The sequence below is a fragment of the Urocitellus parryii genome, chromosome 14, assembly GCF_045843805.1.
Source record: "Urocitellus parryii isolate mUroPar1 chromosome 14, mUroPar1.hap1, whole genome shotgun sequence".
In the NCBI taxonomy this organism is placed as follows: domain Eukaryota; kingdom Metazoa; phylum Chordata; class Mammalia; order Rodentia; family Sciuridae; genus Urocitellus; species Urocitellus parryii.
The window spans coordinates 18,497,531-18,505,960 of NC_135544.1; positions in this window are offsets into that span (position 1 = coordinate 18,497,531).

The following is an 8,430-nucleotide window of genomic DNA, read 5'->3' on the forward strand; positions in this document are numbered from 1 at the left end:
GGGTATTTTAAAGGAATCTTCCTCCAAATTCTTCCCTGTCATTCATATATATATATATAATGGGGATGGGGGGGGCACTTACTGGGAATTGAACCCAGGGATGCTTTGCCCACTGATCCCCATCCCCAGCCCTTTTTAATTTTAAGACGGGGTCTCACTAAGTTGCTGAGGCTGGGCTCAAACTTGCGATTCTTCTGCCTCAACATCCTAAATCATTGGGATTACAGGCATGTGCCACCAGTAACCAGATCCTTTCATATATACTCTTTCCTCAAACTGAGAAATCTGGAAAAAAAAAAACACAACACAAAACCACTGCATTCACATTATTTTTTTTTTTCCTTCTGCAAAGCCAAGGCCCACCACTCACCTCCCCAACCCACACTAGGCTGAGATATTAAAAGTCCACAGGGCCCAAAGGTGGAAGCCTCCTACAAAGCTTCCTCAACAGTTTACAGCCTCAAGGCTTCCTGAATTTTGCTTTTAAACTTTTGTTAAGAGGATTTACAAATGAGGATATTTGAGGACTTGTTAGGGATGTTCAAAATTTGGATATGTGGGAAGTGCAGTAAAGTAGAATTAACGATTTTTATTTGACAAATTGGCCACTTCCATCTCCAAGACTCCTACCAGAACATTCATCACTCCGGACAGAAATTCCACCAAGGCAGCAACCATCTGTAAGAAATACTGAAAGTAACAAATAGCTGTCCTCCTGTTTTCCAACTATTTAAAAACACCCTTAGAACAATCACTGACTAAAAGAAACCTTTGGATAGTCAAAACAAGAACATTTTTGTTATGTTTATTGTTATTTCTACTATTAATTTATTCTTTGGTACTGGGGATTGAATCAAGGGGCATTTTACCACTGAGCTACATTTCCAGTACTTTTTTTTTTTTTTTTTTTGAGGCAGGTTCTTGCTAAATTGCCCAGGCAAGCCTTGGACCTGAGCCTCCTGCTTCAGCATCCCAATTATAGGTGTGCACCACCGTAGCTACTTTATGTTTATTATTTTAATTGTAACTTGTGATATTTTTAGGTATACCAAAATTTTTATGATGTACTTAATAAAACCTATAGAGAAAATTTTTAGTCCTATCATGAAACTTGCACTCCAAATGCAAATATTGATTTACTTACATCTTATGAAATACAACTACAGCAGAAACCAAATTAGACTCCACCTGACAGTTTTTAGCAGTATGTAACAGTCTGATCCTATGAGTAAAACTTTTACTTTCTGATTGCTAATTCTACCAAACACCTTAGTTCAATATATGTACACACCTTTACTGAAAAAATATCTTATCTTTACCAACCTAATTTCTTCCTAAATAAATTAAACAAAGATGACTATGATTTATTACAAGTTAAATAATGAAAAATAGCATATTGATTGATCTTAGGGTTCTTTTATTATGTAAAATCTACAATATTTAAAATCTTGACTGTTTCTAGTAATCCTTTATAAGAGGATTTTTTATAATCGTCTTCAAAATTAATTAACATACCCAGCTATCCCACTCCTCAGTTTATACCCAAAGGACTTAAACTCAGCATACTACGGTGACACAGCCACATCAATGTTTACAGCAGCTCAATTCACAACAGCCAAACCATGGAAGAAACCTAGATGCCCTTCAATAGGTGAATAAAGAAAATGTGGTGTATATACACAATGGAATATCACTCAGCCTTAAAGAATGAAATTATGGCATTTTCATGTAAATGGATGAAGCTGGAAAAATAAACTAATAAGCTGGAGAAATCCTGAGAGAAGTAAGCCAATCCCCAAAAACCAAAGGCAAATGTTTTCTCTGATATGTGGATACTAATTCACATTAAGGGGAGGGGCTAGGGAAAAACAGAGGTACTTTGGATTAGGAAAAGAGGAGTAAAGGGAGGGGAGGAGGTATGGGGGTAGGAATAGTAGAATAAAGCAGACAGTATTACCGTGTGTGTGTATGTGTGTGTGTGTGTGTGTGCGTGTGTATGTATATATATGATTACATGACCGGTATGATTCTACAACATGTACATCCAGATGAGAAGTTATACTCCATTTATGTATGATGTGTTAAAATGCATCTACTATCATGTAAAAGTAATTAGAACAAGAAAAAGAAAAAATTTCATGAACATAGTATTTGAATTTTCAAATCAAGACTTTTCCTGACAAAATCAGTCCAATTTTTTTAAGTTAAAAAAGTAACAGATCCAATTACTAATCACTACTAAATAGTCTTGGCAAAGCCCAGTAAGTGTGCATCCCCAAATGTGAGAATGAATAATTCTAAATTTGTTAACACCTTTAAATGTCAGACTTCCATAGGGATACTGCTACAACGATGTTCATAGCAGCACAATTCACAATAGCTAGACTGTGGAACCAACCCAGATGCCCTTCAATAGATGAATGGGTTAAAAAAATGTGGCATTTATACACGATGGAGTATTACTCTGCACTACAAAATGACAAAATCATGGAATTTGCAGGGAAATGGATGGCACTAGAGCAGATTATGCTAAGTGAAGCTAGCCAATCCCTAAAAAATAAATGCCAAATGTCATCTTTGATATAAAGAGAGCAACTAAGAACAGAATAGGGAGGAAAAGCATGAGAAGAAGATCACCATTAAACAGGGACAAGAGGGGGGAGGGAAAGAGAGAAGGGAAATTGCATGCTAAAGGAAAGAGACCCTCATTGTTATACAAAATTACATATAAGAGGAAGTGAGGGGAAAGGGGGAAAAAACAAGAGAGAGAAATGAATTACAGTAGATGGGGTAGAGAGAGAAGATGGGAGTGGAGGGAAAGGGAGGGGAGGGGGGATAGTAGAAGATAGGAAAGGCAGAATACAACATACACTAGTATGGCAGTATGTAAAAAAGTGGATATGTAACCTATGTGAATCTGCAATATGTATACGGGGTAAAAATGGGAGTTCATAATCCGTTTGAATCAAATGTATGAAATATGATATGTCAAGAGCTTTGTAATGTTTTGAACAACTAATAAAAAAATAAATAAATGTCAGACTTCCAATATGTATTCATCAACAACAAAAATGATCAGAAACCTAATTGTGTTGTGAGCTGAAGGATTATTTAAGAAAAAAATCATTTTTAAGACAAATCACAGTGTGACCTTTGGCATGGAATTTAAAGAACTAACTGCTTTAGTAAATTACTTCCATTCCTCTTCATGTAGGGGATACTTTCAGCTTTTATAAAAGAAATAAAGAACAGAAGAATTGACACTCAACTCTCTTTCATTCTAGCAATGTCATATTTATCAAAGGTTATATAACTTAATTGGAAGAAAAAACAGCATTAAAAGTATTTCCAAAACTTTTACATTTCATTTAACAAGTATCAAAAGGGTTAACATATTTATATTTCAATCTGTTATTTACAACAATTTTAATAACAAAATAGAAGAAACTGAATGAAGTCTTAAGGTCACAATAGAGAAATTTAAAACTTTTGATGTATGTACTTTTCCTGCATAGATGTATGGTAGAATGATCAAAAGTTATCAAAATGACTTTCAGGAATAAAAATATATTTAAAAATCCTCTGACAACAACCTCCAGGAGAAACACAACTGAATCTAATGGAACTGGCTCCTGTCTTCTGGTCCAGTGCCCCATCTCAAACACAGGAGCTGAAAGCTCTAGGCTTCTCTGGGGATAGCAGGGGTTGATGGTGACTACAAAGTGACTGCCTTGGGACTTTCTAAGTGTAAATGGTCAGTTTGTACAAGTTTTGCCACCCTTACTTTTGTCCTTTTGTGATAGTACAAACTAAATCACACTTTTAAAAAAAAGTTATATTTGCAAAATGACACCACATTTTCACCACTTGATTTTTACAGGTTCCACAAAGGCATTACAATGGTTTTCCCCATATTTCATTTAGACAAAATCTTGTGGGGAACTTGCAATGAAAAATACAAAAAGAAAATGGAAAGATGTAAAATTCTAAATATAGCTCTTTCTATATGGGTAATGGCATTACATTTCTATGGTATTCAGACTCCATGAACATATAACTGATGCATGTTTTGTTTTAAAATGTCAGTATTTACACTAAGCTGGATATTATATCTTTTGTTGATATTTTTAACTTAGAAATAGCTTTAAATGTATAATGGAATAAAGCATACGGCTGCCTTGTAAATTTTTTTTTCTTTAAATTATTAGTAAGTATTTGTGCAAAGAAGTTTGAAAATCACTACTCTAGACAGAGAAAAGCAAGCAAATAACCCTTTTCAAGGCCAAAGATACTTGGAGCACACAGACTGAACAACTAGGAAGGAGAGCTGAACATTTGTTTGCCTTTTCTGGCACCTAGAGGGAAAGCCACGCACAGACAGGGATTCAAGATTTCTGTTCCTCAGTTGGAGCTTCTAAAAATGTATGGTCAAGACATATGCTTTCTACTTTATAAAACATTTGGAAAAGTATTGACATTATGAAATATATTTTACCATCACTAGTTTTCATTGAACACCTCATATGTTAGGTTCTGGGGATACAACATGTAAGAACATGCTTGAAGAATTAGCACTATTATTGGGAGGAGAAAAAAAAATCCCAGAAAATTTTAATCTCTGTAGCAGAAATTAAGAACCCAATAAGTTCATCAAAAGTACAAGGAGTAATGGATATGTTGCCAAAGGGCAGGGTACTCTGGGAAGAAAAGACTAGAATCAAAGCAGAACTTTTAAAAATTGGAATCAAGAGAACAAGCTTGCTGGACTCATTTCCTGGACACAGAAATAGAATGGTGTATGTGTATGCACATGTGATGGTTAGGAGAATGTGATTAGTTCACAACTGACAGCAACTGTAAAAGTTGGAAAATAATAAGAAACCACAGTGTGGAGGGTCTTAAAAGCCAAGGGAGTGTTGTTGGTTTTTATTCTGTGAGAAATGAGTTTCTGAGATCAATGTGCAAAATTTTAGGAAGATCTATGACTGGAGCACATAGGAAGAGAGTGTTTAAAGTGTCCACCCAAATTCATGTGCTGGAAACTTAATCTCCGAATATGCAGATGATATTTGGAGTGGGGTCTTTGGGAGGTACTTACAGTTACATGAGGTAATGGGGGCTCAGGGAATTCCATGGGTGGTCACAGAATGAATGCCTTTCTAACAGGAGTAGACCTAAGCTGGCACATTGTTACATTCTCTTGCCATATGATGCCCTCTCCCATGCTATGTTGCTGCAAAAGGGCGGTTGCCAGATATTACCCCCTTTATACTGAACTTTCCAGTTTCAAAAATTGGAGAGATCAATCTCTGTTCTTCATAATTTACCCAGTCCATGGTATTCTGTTATAGCATCATAAAGTGAACTAAGACAGACAACGGGTGAGAAAAATTAAGACAATAGCAGAGAACAGCCAACTAAATTTTAGCAAAAGTCTGGGGTATCTAAGATATAAGTACTGATGCAAGGATAATATGACTGAAAAATAATCAATGGACATTATGCTAACTTGGGGAGAGAGGACCATGAATAATTCCAAGGTTTCAAGCCTATGTAATTGTGATGGTCATGGTCCCACTTACAAAACCAAAACCAAAGGGAAAACAGATTTCTATTCAAAGGAACACATTCAGCAAGTAAAAATAGACATTTGAAGGGAAAAGGTTCAATCTGTGTGACCTCTGCCATAACTAGCTATGTTGCAACTCAATATACTAGCATGGAGAAAAATCATATGCTATTTTGTTCTCTTCGCTCAATTAAATAGGAAAGGAGTTATAGTCTAAGACTGTTATTGATCATACTATTACATGACACTACAATGATCAATCACTATTCACTCCAGAAATACTAAAAGAATTTATCTGGAGAACAGACATTTGGAAGTACAAAAGCAAACCATGTCTAAAGCCTCAGAATCATTAGTCCCTCACCTATCTTAATATAGAATCCAGGAAAACAACTAGTTGGGTTCTACATCTGTAGAATTCAACCAACCAGACTGAAATTAGTGAAAATTGCATCTGTACTGAAGTTATAGCATTTACCTTAGGTATTTACTATGAAGTAATCTAGAGAAGATTTAAAGTTTACGAGAGGATGCAAACAGCTTCTATGCAGATAGTACACCATTAATACAAAAGACTGTAGTAGCATCCTCAGTTGTTTATCTGTAATACTCTTGGAATCAATCTCCCAAAGATACTATATAGGTATTACTACACTACAACTGAAATCTTTTTTGCTTCTGTCCCATTATTGACTCACAATAACATTTCTAACCCTACAAACACTGGAAAAATTTTAAAAATCCGTTTTCTTTCCCACCTATTCCCATCCTCCAAAAGCTTCAGAGCCTATTACATCTGATGTGAACAGTTATTTTACATTTCATACAAAGAATGAACATCAAATTATTTCCTAATGTAATATTTAATACAAACACTGCAAATGTCTAGCAACAGGAAGATGTTTGTATTATGTAACACAACTCATCTGTTCTTAAATTATCAAATGAGCTAATGTCTATAAGAGGAGGTAGCCTAGTATAGGGGTAAAGCACAGAAGCACCAGTCAGACTAAGTTTGAAACTGAGTGTTCAATAAATATTATCATAGCTCAACATTCTGCTCTAGGTTATCTTACCAATTTCTTACTAATTGATGGAACTTATATATTGCTTGAGATCAGAAAGGTAGGGATAAGCAAACTTTTTCTGTAGAGGTCTAAAAGTAATAGTCTAAGCCTTGCTGGCCTGATGGTTTTAGTAGTATCAATTCAACTTTGCCACTGTACCATAAAAACAGCCCCAAATAACATGCAAACAAATGAGAATGGTAGTTCTGTTCCAATGAAACTTTACGTACAAAAGTGAAATTTAATTTCATATTTTCATGCTACGTATTCTTTTGATTTCATTAAAAATTCAAAAACCATAGTTTCTATGCCATAAAAAAAAAAAAAAAAAAACAGGCCAGATCTGGCTCATAGATGAGTTCTCCAATCCTTGCTCTATATTAACAAATCTATTCTTGGGAAGTTTCATGGGAGCAGGGAGATCTGAAATATAGGTTGGTGGTACAAAAGAAAGAGAAAGCTAAATATACTAGAAAATAAAGACTTAATTTCAATTATTCATCAAAACCACATTCAACTATACAAAACATTTTATTATATATTGTTGGAATCAAAAATGTTACAAGTTGTAGTCACTACCCTCAAGTAGCTTATACTTCTCTACAGAAGCATAGAAATAGGTCTTCCTTCCAAGCACAGTATATTCTTCTCAGATTTTTACCACACACACACACACAGGCATTCATCCATGAGACAAGTGGTTTCTTGATTGCCTCCACCTATAGCCTAGGCCAAACATGCATTATTTATATTGACCACTCACCCTTCCTCCCCTCCCCAGGAAATTTACTACCAGTTCTTCCCCTCTCCTCCAAATTACTGCTTAGCACTATCATTTGGGAGATGATATTCAGGATGATCTATAAAAGGTCAACTGGTCCCATTTGTTAAAAATATACACAGAAATAAACTAATCTCAAGAGATGGCATCTTCCTTACATGTTAGTAACTCCTGTGGTTTTAATTTCAATCCAGGTTAAAGAAACCTATCCCTATCAGGCAGGACAAACAGGTCTTTCTTAAAGCAGAAAAGACACATCAAAAAAAAAAATAAATAAATAATTTTTTTTCTTCTGCCTGATCTAGTCAAAAAAAATTATTTTTCAGAGCAAAATGTTAAGTATTTTATCTAAAAAACACAAAAACTAGGCGAAATACAGTGCTCCAGTATATACTTCAGTTGATTCTAACAACTGAATTTGAAAAAATAAAGCACAAATCCAATGTCATTGAGTCAGAGCAAGTGAAACATAAAAAACAAGAAAATTAGCATAACTAATGATTAATAAAAAACAAAAGGATTGTTTGCAAAGAATATTAATGTTCATAATATTGACATTAACAAGAAAGTATCAGCAAGTATTATCTTGACTGAGATACTAGAATGGCATTAATCTCTTAAGTGTTTTCCTTAAGAATTATCTGTACTCTATACCTTAAAGACAACACAACACAACAATAATCAAAAAGCAAAAAAGCAGTACTCCTAATGTTTAAGATCATTTCATTAGAACAGACCTGATTCATCTCAGAATCTCAAATCATATTGAAGGGGAGGGAGCAAGGGCTCAGCAGTAGTTAAAAAAAAAAAACGGAAATGAGGTCAATCAAACTGTTATGTGCAGGTATGAATATATTACAATGCATTCCAATTTTATATAACTATAATGTACCAATTAAAAATAAATAAAGAGAACACGATTGGGGAGGTTGGGGGAAGGGAAACAGCAAATACTGAGGATTGAGATGGAATAAACTATATTCTATGCATTTATGAATATCAAAATGAAACCC